The 19,008-nt window shown below is 49.4% G+C and overlaps 1 protein-coding gene and 1 long non-coding RNA gene across 3 annotated transcripts in view; one reads left to right on the forward strand and one right to left on the reverse strand.

Moving 5' to 3' along the window:
* The first annotated feature begins 1,437 nt into the window (after positions 1 to 1,437).
* Positions 1,438 to 3,383, forward strand: LOC144334013 (uncharacterized). The gene is made up of 2 exons (XR_013403316.1): positions 1,438 to 2,095; positions 2,143 to 3,383. It is a non-coding gene; the product is annotated as an uncharacterized LOC144334013 (long non-coding RNA).
* LOC106998109 (uncharacterized) overlaps positions 2,457 to 19,008 on the reverse strand; it is a 58,891-nt gene continuing 42,339 nt past the window's right edge. The window contains exons 4-6 of one of the 2 annotated variants that reach the window (XM_077961170.1): positions 8,817 to 8,887; positions 4,580 to 4,716; positions 2,457 to 3,423 (exon numbers count right to left, since the gene is read on the reverse strand). The gene's annotated coding sequence lies outside the window, so the exon portion shown is untranslated. Of the gene's footprint in view, positions 3,424 to 4,579; positions 4,717 to 8,816; positions 8,888 to 17,257; positions 17,890 to 19,008 lie in introns of those variants that run through there. The other variant, XM_077961165.1, reaches the window with a different exon arrangement.

Raw genomic sequence — 19,008 nt, forward strand, 5'->3', positions numbered from 1 at the left:
TCACATTCACAGGTTCCAGGGATTAGGACTTGGACATGTCATTTGGGGGCCACTATTCAACCCACTGCAATTTTCATTACAAAGAGTTTCAGTGGAGAGGTGGGAGTGGAAGCCAGATTGCAGAGGATCAACAAAGAGGAGGTGAAGAAACATAGATGATTATTTTACATACATATTTTTTTGAGACAAGGTCTTTTTTTTTTTTTTTTTTTTTTTTGAGAAAGAGTTTCGCTCTGTTGCCCAGGCTGGAGTGCAGTGGCACGAGCTCTGCTCACTGCAACCTCTGCCTCCCGGGTTCAAGCGATTCTTTAATCCCAAGTAGCTGGGATTACAAGTGTGCATCACTGTGCCTGGGTAATTTTTGTAATTTTAGTAGAGACGGGGTTTCACCCTGTTGATCAGGCTGGTCTCGAACTCCTGACCTTGTGATCCGCCTGCCTTAGCCTCCCAAAGTGCTGGGATTACAGGCATGAGCCACCGTGCCCAGCCTTGAGACAGTCTCCAGACTGGAGTGCAGTGGCACAATCTCAGCTCACTGTATCCTCCACCTCCCAGGCTCAAGTGATCCTCCCACCTCGGCCTCCCATGTAGTGAGTAGCTGGTACTGCAAGCACACACTACCATGCCCAGCTAATTTTTAAAAGTTTTTTGTGGAGACAGGGTCACCCTATATTGCCCAGGCTGGTCTAGTTTTTCTGGGCTCCAACAATCCTCCTACCTCAGCCTCCCCAAGTGCTGGGAATATAGGTGTGAGCCACCAGGACCGCCCTAGATGATTATTTGAGACACTTGGTTAAGAGGGGATGCAGATGAAGAGAAAGCTGGAGGAGGACAAGCAGAAGACAGATTTTTGTTCCTGTTTTAAAATATGGTATATCCTTGAGTCTCCTGGGGGAAAAAAGATGAGAAAGACAGGGGAAGATCTTAAAGATATAGGAGAGGGAGGAACAATGAAGCAAGGAGCTGGCCCCAGGACTAAGTTGCCATCAATAAATCAGGGCTGAATGGATGAGTCAGTAAACCCCAGGATGTGCCAGCCACAGACCAGCTACCACCAAGCAGGTCGGAACAGAGACATGGCCAGAGGAGAGAAGAGTGTGCCAAGGAGCCACCATGACAAGAGAAAACAAAACCAACCAAGCCTCTGGTGGAAGACCTGAGATTTGAAAGGGCTGAACCAGAGATCATTTGGGCAGTTTATAAACCACTTTCGTCAGTTTCTCATCTGAAGCACTGATTCCTGCTGGAGGGCAGGCAGAGCAATCAGTGTTACTTGGACAGGGGAAGAAATCGAGACCCAGAAAGGCCTTGGGGCTAGTGAAGGACACACAGGTTGTTGGGGTGTTCAGAGTTCCAGCTGAAGAGGCAGGGAGCCCAGGAGGTCCTGGTGGGGGGTGGGGTGTCCTCTGACAGCAAAAAGAGGCAGTTATTGAGGTCTTCACTCAGAAATGGATATTTTTTATTTCAATAGTTTTTGGGGTACAGGTGGTTTTTGGTTACATAGATAAGTTCTCTAGTGGTGATTTCTGACATTTTAGTTCACCCAAGCTGTGTAACACTGTACCCAATATGTAGTCATTTATCCCTCACCCCCTCCCAAGCTTCCCACCCGAGTCCCCAAAGTCCATTATATCATTCTTACGCCTTTTCATCCTCATAGTTTAGCTCCCACTTTTTTTTTTTCCCCACAAGATGGAGTCTTGCTCTGTCACCCAGGCTGGAGTGCAGTGGCGCAATCTCCGCTCACTGCAACCTCCGGCTCCCAGTTCAAGCGATTATCCTGCCTCGGCCTCCTGAGCAGCTGGGATTACAGGCACGTGCCACCACACTCAGCTAATTTTTGTATTCTTAGTAGAGACGGGCTTTCACCATGTTGGCCAGGCTGGTCTCTAACTCTTGACCTCATGATCTCTCCGCCTCGACCTCCCAAAGTGCTGGGATTACAGGTGTGAGCCACCAGGCCCGGCCACTTAGCTCCCACTTATCAGTGAGGATGTACGTTTGGTTTTCCGCTTCTGAGTTACTTCACTTAGAATAATGGCCTCCAGCTCCATCCAAGTTGCTGCAAAACAACATTCCTTTTTTTAGCTGAGCAGTATTTCATGGTGTATGTATACCACATTCCTTTTTATAGCTGAGTAGTATTCCATGGTGTATATATACCACATTTTCTTTATCCACTTGGTTGATGGGTACTTAGTTCGGTTCCATATCTTTGCAATTGCAAATTGTGCTGCTAAAAACATATGTGTGCAGGTGTCGTTTTCATATGACTTTTTTTTCCTTTGGGTACATACTTAGTAGTTGGACTGCTGGATCAAGTAGTAGATCCACTTTTAGTTCTTCAAGGAATCTCCATACTGTTTTCCATAGTGATTGTACCAATTTACATTCCACCAGCATGTAAAAGTGTTCCCTTTACATCATATCCATGCCAACATCTATTGTCTTTTGACTTTTTAATTATGGTCATTCTTGCATTAAGGCAAGGTGGCATCTCATTGTGGTTTTAATTTGCAAAAACTGAACACTTAAAATGCTGTTGCTCTTGCTACCCTTTTGCACTCTCCTCCTTGGGCTTTTGTGAGGCACATCTTCCCCGTTTTTCAACTCTTGGATCTTTCTCAAGATCCCTTCCAGAGTGCCTGTTGCTCCTCGGACCCTTTACAGTGGGCACTGTCCAGCTACTTCCCCCCTACTAAACACTTTCCCAGGGTGGGCTCTGGTGGCCCCAGGTTCCAATTCATACCTCTAGTCTATTCCTTCCAAACTTAATCTTCTGCCCAGTCCTCTCTCCTGAGCTCCAGATTCATATACCCAGGTGCCTGCTGCCCTGTCCATCTGGGTATCCCATTGTGTCCGGAATTGGTGGGTTCTTGGTCTCACTGACTTCAAGAATGAAGCCTCGGACCCTCGAGGTGAGTGTTACAGTTCTTAAAGATGGTGTGTCCAGAGTTTGTTCCTTCAGACATTCAGATGTGTTTGGAGCTTCTTCCTTCTGGTGGGTTCGTGGTCTCGCTGTCAGGAGTGAAGTTGCAGACCTTCATGGTGAGTGTTACAACTCTTAAAGGCAGGCGTCTGGAGTTGTTCATTCTTCCCAGTGGGTTCGTGGTCTCAGTGGCTTCAGGAATGAAGCTGCAGACCTTTGTCGTGAGTGTTACAGCTCATAACAGTAGCGTGCACCCAAAGAGTGAGCAGCAGCAAGATTTATTGCAAAGAACAAAAAAACAAAGCATCCACATTATGGATGGGGACCAGAGCAGGTTGCCACTGGTGGCTGGGGCAGCCTGCTTTTATTCCCTTATCTGGCCCCACCCACATCCTGCTGATTGGTCCATTTTACAGAGAGCTGATTGGTCCATTTTACAGGGAGCTGATTGGTCCGTTTTGACAGTGCTGATTGGTGCAGTTACAATCCTTGAGCTAGACACAGAGTGCTAGTTAGCTAGATACAGAGTTAGCTCTGTATATTGATACATAGTACCAATTGGTGTATTTACAATCCTTGAGCTACACACAGAGTCACACAGTGCTAGTCCTCCAAGTCCCCACTAGGTTAGCGAGATACAGAGTGTATTCACAAACCTTGAGCTAGATGCAGAGTACTGATTGGTGTATTTACAAACTCTGAGCTAGACACAGAGTGCTGATTGGTGCACATACGATCCTCAGGCTAGATATAAAAGTTCTCCAAGTCCCCATCCAGTTCAGGAACCCAGCTGGCTTCACCCATTGGATCCTGCACCAGGGGCTGCAGGCGGAGCTGCCCGCCAGTCCCAAGCCGCGCCTGCACTCCTCAGTCCTTGGGCTGTCGATGGGACCGGGCGCCACGGAGTAGGGGGCGGCGCCCGTCCGGGAGGCTCAGGCCGCGCGGGAGCCCACCGCATAGGGGGAGCTCAGAGATGGCGGGCTGCGGGTCCCAGCCCTGCCCCGCGGGGAAGCAGCTAAGGCCTGGCGAGAATTCGGAGTGTGGCGCCGGCGGGCCGACACTGCTGGGGGACCCGGCGCAACCTCCGCAGCTGCTGGCCCGGGTGCTAAGCCCCTCACTGCCCTGGGCCGGCAGTGCCTGCCCGCTGCTCCCTGTGCGGTGCCCGCTGAGCCCACGCCCGCGCCCGCGCCCGTCAAAAGTAACACTGGTCGACGAGCGCAGCCCCGGTTCCCGCCCACGCCTCTTCCTCCACACCTCCCTGCAAGCAGAGGGAGGCAGCTCCGGCCTCAGCCAGCCCAGAGAGGGGCTCCCACGGTGCCGTGGCGGGCTGAAGGACTCCTCAAGCGCCGCCAGAGTGGGCACCGAGGCCGAGGAGGCGCTGAGAGTGAGGGCTGCTAGCACATTGTCACCTCTCACCATGGGTGCTTCAAACCCAACAGATACCAAACTGGACTCATCCCTTTTCCCCAAAAACGGGCTCCTCCTCTCATGTTCCCTGCTCAGTTGCTGGCACTGCCTGCCCCAATCCTGCTTCTGCTTCTCTCCCAGCATCCTGTGCGTCACCAAGGGTTATCTGTCTCTTTTGCCTCATAAGTATCTCATGACCTTGCCTCCCTCTCTCCATCCCCAGGCCTTGTCACCATGTCTTACCTGGACCCTGCAACAGGCTCCCCCTGCCTGCTGGCCTTTCCAATCCATCCTCCAAATGGCGACCTTATGATCTTCCTAAATTAAAAAGACGATCCTCTTGCTCGCCTCTTTCAGGATGTCTGTTGGCTTCTCCACTTCTGCTGGGTAAAGCACAAACGCATTCAAGGCCCTTGATGATCTAGCCTCTGGCCATATTCTCCAGCCTTATCAAGCCCGCATGTATTCCATCCTCCAGCCACACCTATTATTTGCCATTTCGCAAATGCCTCCCCACCTTCATCTATGTTGTTTATTCTTTCCACCACGGTCCACTTGAAGCCAGCTCAGGTATACTCCCCCTGCAAGAAGCTCTCCTGACCCTCCTTCCCATGAGTTAACTTCTCCACTTGTGCTCGCCCCCACTCCTCTCATCTGCTCACACGATATGGTCATGGTCTATCTGCCTGTCTACCAGCTGGTTGGTGCAGGGACCTGTCAGGGTTCCCAGAGTGGAATCCAGGACCTCATACCTCCTCTGTACTCAGTTAATGCTTCCTGGACTGTGCTGAATTGTCACAGTGTGGATCAAGCTGCCATCATTTGCAGTTTACAAATTCATTGCACCATTATTTTTCCACTCTTCTTCATGACACGTAGTCAGCTCAGAATATCTTTATACAGTAAGTTCTTTTTTCTTTTTTTTTTTTCACCTTTGCATTAGATACTTGGAATATATTCCCCGAACCAGTTTCTCTTGGTCAGAGGTTATACTTAGGTGTGTGGCTTTTATTAGAACTGCTAAATAGTTCTCCAGAAAGAGTGTGTTTGTTCACATCACCACTATGTATACAGGAAACGTATACATAGTGTTACTTTGTATGTATACAAAGTATACATCCATAATAAGGTTTGTTTTGTTTTTTTTTTTTTTTGAGACGGAGTCTCACTCTGTCGCCCAGGCTGGAGTGCAATGGTACAGTCTCGGCTCACCGCAACTTCCGTCTCCCAGGCTCAAGTGATTCTCCTGCCCAATCTCCCAAGTAGCTGGGATTACAGGCATGCACCACCACGCCCGGCTAATTCTGTATTTTTAGTAGAGACAGGGTTTCTCCATGTTGGTCAGGCTAGTCTTGAACCCCCAACCTCAGATGATTCACCTGCCTCAGCCTCCCAAAGTGCTGGGATTACAGGCGTGAGCCACCGCACCAAGCAAGGTTTATTCTTATAATAAAAGACAGATTAACAATAAAAAAGCACAACAAATTTATTGAATCAAAGTTTTACATGACGTAGGAGCCTTCAGAAATAAAGACCCAAAAACCCAGAGAAAACTGTGTTTTGTGTTTGGGTTCAATGAACAGCCGTGTGGAGATGGGATTGGACAAAGAGGCATGACCTCATGGTAACAGACTGAGCGGGGAGATCCAGCAAAGCCTGTCCAAATTCTTTTTGGTCTCTTTGTGCAGCATTCCTCTCTCCAGCATACGGGGCAGGACCCCTCTGGGATAAAAGTCTTCAAGGGGCAAGGGAAAAGGGAAAGTGTAACCTTTCTAGATTTTATGGCTGACTTAGAGGGAGAGAGGTTCTAGTTTCTATGACGTGCTTTGGGGAACAGGAATTCTGTTTTCTCTGATGTGCTTCAAGGGAGGAAGAGGAGCGGGAGACACAGGGACTGGATATTTTGCTTCACTTTGAGTTCAAGTACTCAGCATGCCAAAGTGCCATACATTGGGCTATCATGTTCTGAGCCTCAACACCTGCAACACTGCCAGCAGTGGGCTTTACTATTTTTTCGTTCATATTTGCTGCTTTAAAGGGCGTGCAGAGTTGATGGTCTCTTCCTTCAGGGAGCCTTCTATAATTCTAGAGAGACAGCTATGGTAGGGTGTGACAAGTGCCATAAGAGAGGGGTGGGGTGTGGAGGGTAGCAGAGGAGACTGTGGGAGCCCAGGATGGCAGGGAGCATCTAATCCAAGTTGTGGGGTTCAAGGAAAGCTTCCTAAAGGAGAGGCCAGCTACCTCAGACTAATCAGGCTGATGCCTCCCACTGCCTGGTGTCTTCTATAACATTCTTACTGCCATTGTCTTTCCTCATCTTATCTCTATCTTCTAGCTACAATAACTCAATGGAAATAGATACTTTTCCTATCTCACAAATGAGGAAACAGAGGCTTACAGGGACCACACAGCTAGAGACGGGGTTAGAACTCAAACTCAGCTCTACGTGATGTCCTTGGGCCAGTGCTCTTCCAGCCGTCCGTGTTGATAAGGAACAAGGGACAGATAAGATACTTCCTAGGGATGACCAACCCGGGGAAGAGACTTTTTTGCACTTACCCTCATTCACTACAACTCCGGAGGGTGAGTAATATCAGCCCCAGTCTAAACAACCTCCCCAAGGTCACACAGTGGTGCAACATAGACTCTTACCCCTACAGAGGACTTCCCTCCCTGCCACACTCGTCTCAGAGGGAGCAAACTTTATGCCCTTCCGCTCTCAATTCATAAGTTGAAGTCCTAACCCCTTGTACCATAGAATATGACTTTATTTAGAGACAGGGTCTTTACAGAGGTAATCAAGTTAAAATGAAGCCATTAGGGTGGCCCCTAAACCAATATAATTGGTATCCCTATAAAAAGGGGAAATTTGGGGCCGAGCGTGGTGGCTCACGCCTATAATCCCAGCACTTTGGGAGGCCGAGGCAGGCGGATCATCTGAGGTTGGGAGTTTGAGACCAGCCTGACCAACATGGTGAAACCCCATCTCTGCTAAAAATACAAAATTAGCCGGGTGTGGTGGCGCATCCCTGTAATCCCAGCTACTCGGGAGGCTGAGTCAGGAGAATCGCTTGAACCTGGGAGGCAGAGGTTGTGGTGAGCCGAGATCGCGCCTCTGCACTCCAGCCTGGGCAACAAGAGCGAAACTCCATCTCAAAAAAACAAAAACAAAACAAAACAAAAACTGGCTGGGGGGGGGGGCGCAGAAATTTGGACAAGGTGGTGGACAAGCATAGAGGAAAAAAGATGGGAAGAGACACAAGAAGAAATAAGACAAAGAACATGGGAAGCTACCAGAATTCACCTGGCATATTCCATAGCAGAGAAGCATGGAACAGTTTCTCCCCTTACAGCCCTCCAAAGGAACTAACCCTGCCAACACCTTGATGTCAGACTTCCAGCCTCCAGAACTGTGAGATAATACATTTTTGTTGTTTAAGCCCCTTAATGTGTAGTACTTTGTTACGGCAAACCCAGTACATTAATACACAGAAAACTGCCACCCACCCCCAAAACAGGGGATCCTAAAGATATTTTTGAACAAATGATTTTTGTGATTTCAAATTTTGTAATGTCTTCATTATAATTTTTATTGAAGAAAATTGGGGCCGGTGCGGTGGCTCAACCCTGTAGTCCCAGCACTTTGGGAGGCCAAGGTGGGTGGATCACCTGAGGTCAGGAGTTGGAGACCAGTCTGACCAACATGGTGAAACCCCGTCTCTACTGAAAACACAAAATTAGCTGGGTGTGTTGACCGGCACCTGTAATCCCAGCTACCTGGGAGGTGGAGGTTGCAGTGAGCTACGTGCCATTGCACTCCGGACTGGTCCATGAGAGCGAAACTCATCTCAAAAAAAAAAAAAAAGAAAATTGGGAAAAGATTAGAAAGCATAAAGGAAAAAAGTAAAAACACATGCCCTCTCCCCTTGCTGTTAACATTTTTTTTTTTTTTTTTTTGAGACGGAGTCTCGCTCTGTCGCCCAGGCTGGAGTGCAGTGGCCGGATCTCAGCTCACTGCAAGCTCCGCCTCCCGGGTTCACGCCATTCTCCTGCCTCAGCCTCCCGAGTAGCTGGGACTACAGGCGCCCACAACCGCGCCCGGCTAATTTTTTGTATTTTTAGTAGAGACGGGGTTTCACCGTGGTCTCGATCTCCTGACCTTGTGATCCGCCCGCCTTGGCCTCCCAAAGTGCTGGGATTACAGGTGTGAGCCACCGCGCCCGGCTGCTGTTAACATTTTGTTGAATTTCCTCATATATATATATACACATATGTATATATATGCAAAATATATATATATTCCATATATACTTTTTTTTTCCATGCAGTTACTAGAATCTTCTTTTCAGGGCTGCTGTGATGCTCAAATGGGAAATTGGGACTGGCTCCCAGTCCAGCACCTTGCATGGTAGATATTATTTATATAGTCACTGTATAAAATTGGAGTCATGCTGTTTTACAACTTCCTCTTTTCACTTACCAGCTTATCTTCAGTGTTTCCCATGTCTTTCATATTCAAGAGCATGACAGTTAATTTCTGCAGTCTTCAGTCTGCAAATGAGGCATAACCTACTTACCCAATTCTCTGTCGTTGAACATTTAGAGAATTTCCAGTTTTTCCCAGTTATAAATACGGCTGGGATAAATAATCTTTGATTTTAGGATATGCCCTGGAAACAGAATTGCTAAGTCAAATTTTAATTCTTGTAAAGGCTTTTGTACATACTGTGACATAGTCCTGCAGAAAAGTGGTACAATTTGCCTCCTCAGCAGTGAAAAAAACACTCCCTTTCCCACACCTCACCAACATCTGGTGTTTTCACTTCTATTATCTTGACCAGTTCTATAGATAGGAAAAAGCAGACTCTTTTTTTTCATTTGTACTTTGGATTTCTAGCGTTTTCACAGGTTTTTGTATTTCTTCAGTGAACTACGTTAATCATCCTTTGCGTGTGTCCACTGGTCAGTTCCTCTTATTGTTAAGGGTTTAGCAGGACTTGAAAGGGCCGCTGCAGATGGGAGCCCACGGGCAGCTTCCTCCCCACCCTTCTGACCCTCCTCCTCCCACATTCCTATCCTCTAGAGCTTTCCTTTGCTCTCCAGGGAACCTTTGTCATTCAAACAGACCCCTGCTTCCCAGGGCCCTGGGAAAGCCACCTCCGGAGGCCCTCTCCACTTTTGACTGCTTTCCCTCCGGAGCCCCACATTCCTGCCTCACCTCTCCCCACGCCCTGCACATCCTCCCTCGAAATTCTTCAAGGAGGCCCAAAGCCACAGAGGACCCAGCCCCTGACCTAGCCCTAGAGCAAGAATCCCAACCCCACCCTGCTCCAGCTTGAAAGCAGGAGAGATGCGGCTAGGTGGGGAGGAACAGCTGTCCTTGAGGGAAGGCCTGAGAGGGAAAGGCCACAGCATGCGGTGGAAGAAAGAACCCGTCTTTGATGTCTTGTGAAGTCTGACGTCATTCTAGAACCAAGGTCAAATCCCAGGCCAGCCACTTTCGGGCCACATCGCATCACTATCTTGCAGGGTTGCAGTGAAGGGCAAATGTAACTTACATGTAAAGCTTTTGGAACAAAAAGTCAGGTGAACTGATTACCACAAAGCCCCAAAGATCAGGCACGGCTTCTCCAGGAGAGATGGTCCTTGGAGAGGCCGGCTTTGCCCTCGTGGCTGGAGAGTGTATCGGGCAGAAGGAGCAGCCTGAGCAAAGGCTGGGAGGCCAGAGGTACCGGGTGTGCAGTGTGGCTGGGCATGGACACGCGAATGAAGGGCCTCAGGGCACACACGGAGTCCCGAGAGGGAAGCTCAGACATCAGCCCTGGCAGTGGACAGGACTCCACGCTGGACTTGGGAGACCTCGGTTTCCATTCCTTTCGGTCTCCAGCTTCACTCATCCTATCACCCACGGAAGACTTTCCTGTGCGGCCAGGCAGTATGCTGGCCCCGCCCAGGACCTGGAGGGGTTCAAAAACAAGCGATCAGGGCAAAGCGGGTGCCCCAGGGAGAGTGATTAAAACTGGGAATCAGCGGAGGCTTCTGAGAAGCAGCCTTTGAAATGGGCCTTAGGGTGCGACTGGGGTTGGGCAAGGCGGCCATTGCAAGTAGGGGGGTCGCAGGCGACGGGAAGGCGAAATCTGGCTTCTTTGAGGGTGGCCGAGCAGGGAAAGGGGCGAAATGAAGTGGGCGAAGGGAGCTAGGACCTCAACCCCAAAAGCCCATGCAGGCGAGGCATGCCAGAGTCCGGCTTCACAAAGACCCGGCAGGAGCTGCCGCAGCCCCAGGCCCGGGAATGTGGGGCGGGGGCAGGGAGGGGAGGGAAGGGGGTGAGGGGGCCGCGGGCCGGCGGCACGTAGCGCTCGTAGGCCGGGCGCGCTGGGGCAGGTAACAAAGCTGCCAGTGTGTCTCGGCGGCGGGGCGGGGCTGCCCGATACCTGTCGGGCGGAGGGCCGGGGCCCCAAAGGGGAGCGCAGCGGGGACTGCTGGGCACAGTAGGCCGCTGCCTGCGCTCTGCAGGGCCTCCCCCTGCCGCAGCCTCCCCAGCGGAGCCGCGGCCAGAGGAAAGCAGCACACTCGGTTTTGCAGACCAGATGCCCGAAGCCCAGACACGAATAGGGCCTGGCTGGGGGTCGCGCAGGGAGTCATGAGATGCACAGCTCTGTGCTAAGGAGGGCTGGCGAGGAAATCCTCACCCAGGTCCCGGCCGCATGCCCGCTCGCTGGGTGAAGAGAGGAGTCCGCCCCAGGCTTCTGAGCGGAGTTGGAATTCGGGTGCGCGACTCTGCGCCCCGGAATTTCTTCTCTAAGAGACAAGAGGAGTCCCCCTGTATGGGCTGATCTCCAAGTGGCTTTTTCCGCAACGTTAAAAAGCAGTCTTGTCCACATCAAAGGAAGAGAGGAGGGCTGGCCTGGTGGAGGTTGGGGGCCACGAGAGCCTCCGCACGCCATCTGTGGCGTCACCGTCACGGGTTCCCTACCACAGGATGCCTCCATGGGACTCACACTATCCCCGTGCGCGTGCCCGTACGTGTGGTCCCACGGACCTGTCCACGCCTGACCTCACACACGTGCACAAGTCGGCTTGTGTTCCCCACACGGAAGAGATCCTGTCAAGGGGTGCTGGAGAGTGAACCCTAGAATGACCCTCTGAGATCCTCCTTGCTCTTCTCCCACCCCTTTTCCCGGGGCCCTTTGTTCTCTGTGCAGGGCAATCCAGGGGCAGATGGAAGAGAAGAATTGGGTCAGACTCTTGGGGAACAAAGGCACTTTGGGAGGGAAGTGTCCTCTCTACGGGGATCAGCTGCCCTCCCCCAGGACCCCCACAGCTCAGTCCTTTGCGGAGGAATCCCCCATCCCCCCACCAAAGCTAACAAATGGGCAGGACCACCCAGGATAGAGAGAGAGAACAGAGAACTAAGAGGCCAGGTCCCCCATCCCAGCGTTGGGGCGTGGGGGTGGCTACCTCATTAGTACCGTGGGGCACTGGGTGGCTGAAGGCTGTGCTCCGAGGCCCTCTGTCCCGACTGCTTTGGAGCTTATCAGCCGACCTGGAGAGAGGAGCCCACATGGCCACGCCCTCCGACCCTGGCAGCCTGGCCTAGAGCCCCCACTCCTGGAAAGGGATCCCTGACAACAGCAGAGAGAGGCTCTGAGGCGCCAAATAGTCTGGCCCAGTCTCTTCGATGTCAGGTAAAGAAGAGTGAGACCAGGTCACTGCCCTGGAGGTGTCGAGGCCACTGAGCAACAGCACGAACACAGATGCAGACAGGCTACAGGCCCAGGTGCTCAGTGCTCAGACCAGCGTTCAGAAAGAGTAAGTGGATAAGCAGATGAGTGAATGCACGTCCATGAATTCATTTGGATAGAAAACCCTAGGCCCGCGGAGGCTGGGGCTTCTTGCAGTTTGTCACTGCTCTGAACCTAGTGTGGTCAGGCTGCAGCTCCCCTGGGCCAGGAAACCCACTGATTCGGCCCCCAGCCCAAGGCCTGACATCTACAAGATGGCCAAACTGTGCTTCCTGAAAATCCAGAGTAGCATGCTGATGTGTCCACCTCCCCACCAAACAATACTCCTTGCACGTATCTTCAGGGATGGTTCAGATTCCTTCCCTAGTCTTCCATCCCAATATCCCCTATAGGGTAAGCAAACTGTGCCAAAAGACAAATACCAGCATGAAGGCAGGCGTGGCCACTTCTTGGCTATGTGCCTCTGAGCAGTCATTTCTCTCTCTGAGCCTTAGTTTTCTTATCTTCCTTATCAGTAAAATGGAGCCAAAGATGCCTTTTCCACTTGATGGGATTGGGGTCACGTGCAGCACTGTCCCTCCCCGTCAGCCCCCTCCTCAGCACCTAGGGTTCTTTGTTCAACCTGTACATGCTCTTACGTACCCCTCCTTTTTTATCTGCATCTGTACCTGCCCTAGTCGTTCCCAAGGGCGATGGCCTCCATCTCTCTGTGCCGCTACTGCCCAGCACTGCCCAACATATGCTTAAGCACATGCCCATGGAAGTCAGTGTTGGTGGAATGGTAAGCAATGAGTGAAAACATTTTGCTAACCAGAGAAGGCTGTGCAAATACGAGGGCTTGTGTCGTGATAATATTTTAAATCATAGTAGTTCAGGACTTGAACATAAACTTACAGATTAACTGAGTCCTCCCATTTGACAGATGAGGAAACTGAGGCCCAGAATGTGAAACAGACTGCCAGAGGTCACTCACAGAGGTTGTCCAGCTTGGACCTTGATATGCTTTGGCTGTGTCCCCACCCAAATCTCATCTTGAATTGTAGTACTCGTAACCCCCACGTTTCATGGAAGGGACTAAATAGAATTGAATCATGGGGGTGGTTTCCCCCATCCTGTTCTCATGATAGCGTGATAGTGAGTTAGTTCTCATGAGATATGATGGTTTCATAAGGGGCTTCCCCCTTCGCTGGGCACTCACATCTCTCACCTGATGCCATATAAGACATGACTGTTTCGCCTTCTGCCATGACTGTAAGTTTCCTGAGGCCTCCCTAGCCATGCAGAACTGTGAGTCAATTAAACTTCTTTTCTTTTCCTTTTTTTTTTTGAGACGGAGTCTTACTCTGTCGCCCAGGCTGGAGTGCAGTGACACGATCTCAGCTCACTGCAACCTAAGCCTCCCGGGTTCAAACGGTTTTCCTGCCTCAGCCTCTTAAGTAGCTGGGATTACGGGTGAGCGCCACCACGCCCGGCTAATTTTTGTATTTTTAGTAGAGACGAGGTTTCATCATGTTGCCCAGGCTGCTCTCAAATGCCTGACCTTGTGATCCGCCCACCTTGGCCTCCCAAAGTGCTGGGATTACAGGCTTCAGCCACTGCGCCCGGCCCCTTCTTTTCTTTGTAAATTACCCAGTCTTGAGTATGTCTTCATAGCAGCGTGAAAACAGACTAATACAGACCTCAACTGAAGTATCCTACCTCCCAGGAGAGAAGGGCCTCCCTATACCCACTCCTCTCTGCATGGCTTCAGCCAGTGCAGACAAGGGTAAGCCAGTACTTCAGCCAGTGTAGACAAGGGTAAACCAGAACCCTGTCTCCCAGTGACTGCCTTCTCCAAGAGATCTGACAGCCATGAATGCATCCGGGGTTCTTGAGGGCCAAAGACAGGGTGCTGTTTTAAAGAAGCTGTGAACTCTCAGTGTGCACTTACAGTAGAAGGCAGAGGCAGTGATAGCAGCAGGGCAGAGCTGGAACCTTCGCTGTGGGTTTCCCATTGTCATCCCCAGAACAGTGGAATCAGTATGAATTTCAGAGCCAGACCAACCTGGCTTTGAATCCTGACTCTGACACCCATTAGCTGGGCGAGTTTCTTGGGCAAGTTATTTCATCTATGAGCCTCAGTTTCTTCACCCATAATTCCATAATATTGGAATATGAATCCCTATCTGATAATCCAGTTGGGACAACTCAGTAAGAACATAAGCAAAAGCACGTGAGTCCAGAGTAAGAAGACCATCTCTTCCCTTCCTACCTCCAGTTTCCCCTCTACTTCCAGGATGGAATAAGGAAAGATTACTGGCTGCTGCCCCTTCCCCCACAGTCTAGAAGCCATCGTAAGGAGGATAGTAATGTGGGGTGGTGAGGTCGTGGGGAGGCCAAAAGTGGTACCTCAAAAGATATCCATATCTTTATTTTGGGCATGGTGGTTGACACCTATAATCCCAGCACTTTGGGAGGCTGAGGCAGGAGGATTACTTGAGCCTAGGAGGTCAGGACCAGCCTGAACAACATAGTGGGCAACATAGTGAGATGCCATCTCTACAAAAAATTCACAAATTAGCTGGATGTGCTGACGGTGCCTGTTGTCCTAGCTACTCAGGAAGCTGAGGCAGGAGGATCACTTGAGCCCAGAAGTTTGAGGCTACAGTAAGCTACAGTCGTGCCACTGGACTCCAGCCCGTGTGACAGAGTGAGGTCCTGTCTCAAAAATAAATAAAATTAAAAAAAAAAAAAAAGATACCCACAGGAATCCCTGACACCCGTGAGCATTATCTCATATGGCAAAAGATGTGATTAAGTTAAGGTTCTTAAGAGGAGGTGCTTAACGTGACTTGTCCAAGCAGGCCCTAAATGACATTACAGGTGTTCTTATGAGAGGGGAGAGAGACAGACAGAGAGAGGAGAAGACATACCTACATAGAGGAGAAGGCCATGTGAAGACAGAGTCTGAGATGAGAGTGATAAAGCCACATGCCAAGGAACACCTGCAGCCACCAGATGCTGGAACAGATAAGGAATGGATTCTCCCCAAGAGTCTGGGGAGGGAGTGGAGCCTTGCTGACACCCTGCTTTCAGACTTCCAGCTTCCTGAACTGTGAGAGAATACACGTCTGTTGTTTGAACTCGCCCAATTTATCATAATTTATTACAGCAGCCACAGGAAAGTAATACAGGTCTATTGATTCTGGCTCCATATCAGCCAGTCCCCTGCTTCTGCACCTCTCATCTTCTAGCCAAATCTGGACCTAGGCCTTCATGCATTCACCCACCAAACCCCGAATGAAGCCTGATCTCGGTGGGGTGGGATTCCTGCTACCTGCCACCTAGTCTGGGTCATAGCTATCGTCTGCTCCTTGGCCCTGCCTACCTCCACTGGGCTGCAGCGCCAGTTTTTCTGCCCCATTAGACCCCAGTGGAAGTGGGAGGGAGGCATGCCTACTGGGTCCAACTACTGGCTAGTGGGGAGAAAACACTAATAGTAAAATCAGGAGGCCTATATTTAAATTTAGCCTCCACATTAACTTGGGCAAGTCACTTCACCTCCCTGGGTCACACTTTTCTCCCCTGCCATGTGCCCAGATTGGACTGTGTGATTTTTCCACGTCCTTTCAGTTCTGACTGTGAATGAGCAGAGGAAGAAGTGGGAAGCTTAGGAGGAAGGAGGAAGATAATCAATGCTTAACAGTAAAAACGTGCAGTCCTATAAAGGGAGTTTCAGTTTATTTTAGAGGCTGGATGAAGAGCAGTGTTAGGTAACAGTGAACCTCATGTCTTGGGAGGATTGAGGGTTTAGGATTGGAGGTCTGCAAAAGAGGTGACCATCTGCAAGACAAGTGATCTTCTATATGGGAAGTGTCCATCATATGGCCTGCCCCATCACACTCCTTTCTAGGAAAATGGTTCTGTCCAAAACCCCCATAGCCCAAGTGGGTACATTTGGACCATTAAACCTTGTCCTCTGCTATGGTCTGAATGTTTGTGTCCTCCCAAAATGCATATGTTGAAATCCTAACCCCCAGGTGATAATATTAACAGATGTCATGAGGGCAAAGCCTTCATGAATGGGATAAGTGCCTTTAAAAAAAAAAAAAAGGTCCAGAGAGCTGCCTTGCCCCTTCTACCATATAAGAACAGTGAGAAGGTACCATCTATGAACAAAGAAGAGGACCCTCACCAGATACCACATCTTCCAGTGCCTTGATCTTGGACTTCCCTGGCTTCAGAACTATGAGAAATATAAATCTGTGTTGTTTATAAGCCCCTTAGTCTATGGTATTTTGTTATAGCAGCTTAAATAGACTAAGACATCCTCTGTGGATGGAGTCAATTGGAAGAAGAAGGAATCTGACTCAAGGGCTGCCTGACAATCACTGACATGGAGGGAAAAGATGGGATGAGCCCAACTAGGTTCTCACCCTTGGGAACCTGAATTGGGAAAACATAGTAGGAAAATGGAGGCAAAGAAATCATAGTATGGAGAGGTCCAGAGATCTGAGCCTGTTCAAGCCAGTGACTGAGCAGAGAAATCGAAAGGATTGAGTTAGTGAGGTGAAGCAGGTGTGGATGGTAGTTGAGTTGTGTTAATGTTGATCTGTGAAAGTAAAAGTTCATGCCCTCCTGCTACAGGTGGTCCTGAAGGTTCCTAGCATTGGAGGGGAAAGACCACAGACCTAGAATTTATAAGTACTCTGTTTCTAAAAATGCATTCTGGGAAAGGAGGAGGACAGTATTCACAGCCAGGGGTTGGGGACCATCACACTAGGTTCTATTTTTATTATTATTATTTTTTATTTTTGAGACAGAGTCTCGCTTTGTCGCCCAGGCTGGAGTGTGCAGGAGTGCAATGGCGCAATCTCAGCTCACTGCAAGCTCCGCCTCCTGGGTTCATTCCATTCTCCTGCCTCAGCCCCTCCAAGCAACCGGGACTACAGGCGCCCGCCACCACGCCAGCCTAATTTTTTGTATTTTTAGTAGAGACAGGGTTTCACTGTGATCTCAATCTCCCGACCTCGTGATCCGCCCGCCTCGGCCTCCCAAAGTGCTAGGATTACAGGCGTGAGCCACTGTGCCCCGTCCACACTACGTTCTTAACATGTTAAAATTATAGACTTCTTAGCTACTAGAACTAATAATAAGTGAGAACTAAGTGAGTTTAGCAAAGTGGCAGAACACAAAGTCAGTATTTTAAAATCAATTATATTTCTATATACAAGCAACCAACAATTGGAAACTGGAATTTTACAAACACTTTTTAAAATTACATAAAAACATCAAATACTTAGGCAGGGCACAGTGGCTCACGCCTGTAATCCCAGCACTTTGGGAGGCCGAGGTGGGCAGATCACCTGATGTCAGGAGTTCAAGGGCAGCCTGACCAACATGGAGAAACCCCGTCTCTACTAAAAATACAAAAGTTAGCCGGGCGTGGTGGCGCATGCCTGTAATCCCAACTACTCAGGAGGCTGATGCAGGAGAATCGCTTGAGCCCGGGAGGCGGAGGTGGTGGTGAGCTGAGATGGCACCATTGCGCTCCAGCCTGGGCAACAAGAGCGAAAATCCATCTCAAACAAAACAAAACAAAAAAAACACATCAAATACTTAGTGATACACTTAAATATGTGCAAGATGTGTTAGTTATCTATTGCTGTGTAACAAATTATCCTAAACTTAGTGGTTTAAAATGAGCATTGACTATCTTAGTTTCCACAGGAAGTCAGGAGCAGCTCAGCTGGGTCGTTCCGGTTCTGGGTCTCTCATGAGGTTGGAATCCAGGTGGGGTTGACCACCAGCACTGCAGTCATCCGGGGGCTGGACATGGTTGTTAACAGAGGCCTCAGTTAGTTCCTCATCACATGGAACTCTCCATAGTGCTGCTCACAACCTTGCAGTTGGTTTCTCCTAGCCGGGATGGTGCTACACACTCTACAGTACACAGACTAGCCTCTTAAAACAGAGAATTATCTGGGCCAACATCCCAATAGTGCTGAGGCCAAGAAACCCGGGGCTAAGCAAAGACTTAGAGAGAACACAAAATACAGAAATCATTTAAAAAAAAAATCCACAAAGTCAATATTCTGTGTTAAGATTGTGTTTATTTAGGTTAAGATTTCATTTTGACTTTATCAAAATGAAAAATGTTTGCTCTTTGAAAGACACCAGTCTTAGGCCAGGCACGGTGGCTTATGCCTGTAATCCCAGCACTTTGGGAGGCCAAGGTGGGTGGATCATTTGAGGTCAGGAGTTCGAGACCAGCATGGCCAACATGGTGAAACCCCATCTCTACTAAAAATACAAAAAGTAGCCAGGCGTGATGGCGGGCACCTGTAGCCCCAGCTACTTGGGGGTTGAGGCAGGATAATTGCTTGAACCCGGGAGGTGGAGGTTGCAGTGAGCCAAGATCACGCCACTGCACTCCAGCCTGGACGACAGAGTAAGACTCTTGTCTCAAAAAAAAAAAAAAAAAAAAAAAAAAAACTGTCTAGGGGAGAATCCTATTAAAGATGTATATAGGTGGCCATGGAGTTTGTCCAGGGAATGAATCATTTAAGGATATCTTTATTAGTTGGGATTTTTGACATTAAGAATCTTTGAAGACACAGGTAGTACAGGTAATAGGGAGGGAATGAATTCCTCATCAATTAGGACCCTCATGAGGCCCATTGCTAGTAAAATCTTTGTAATACTCCTGGGATTTCACTTAGTGATCCATGCATATTCTTACACCAATGCCCCTTTGACTGAGTCAGTGTGAGTGGTCCAGTCCTTTGTTTCCTGCCACTAAAAGCTCTTCACTAGAAAAGGGTCAGAGTTCCAGTTTATGACTAAGGGTTAGGTTAAGATTAGATTTAGAATTATGCTCATGCAAAATCTAGCTCAAATGGTTCCTAGAACTTGTCTACATAGTAAGTGATCAGTATATATTGGTCA

Source organism: Macaca mulatta, chromosome 1, assembly GCF_049350105.2.
Source record: "Macaca mulatta isolate MMU2019108-1 chromosome 1, T2T-MMU8v2.0, whole genome shotgun sequence".
In the NCBI taxonomy this organism is placed as follows: Eukaryota; Metazoa; Chordata; class Mammalia; order Primates; family Cercopithecidae; genus Macaca; species Macaca mulatta.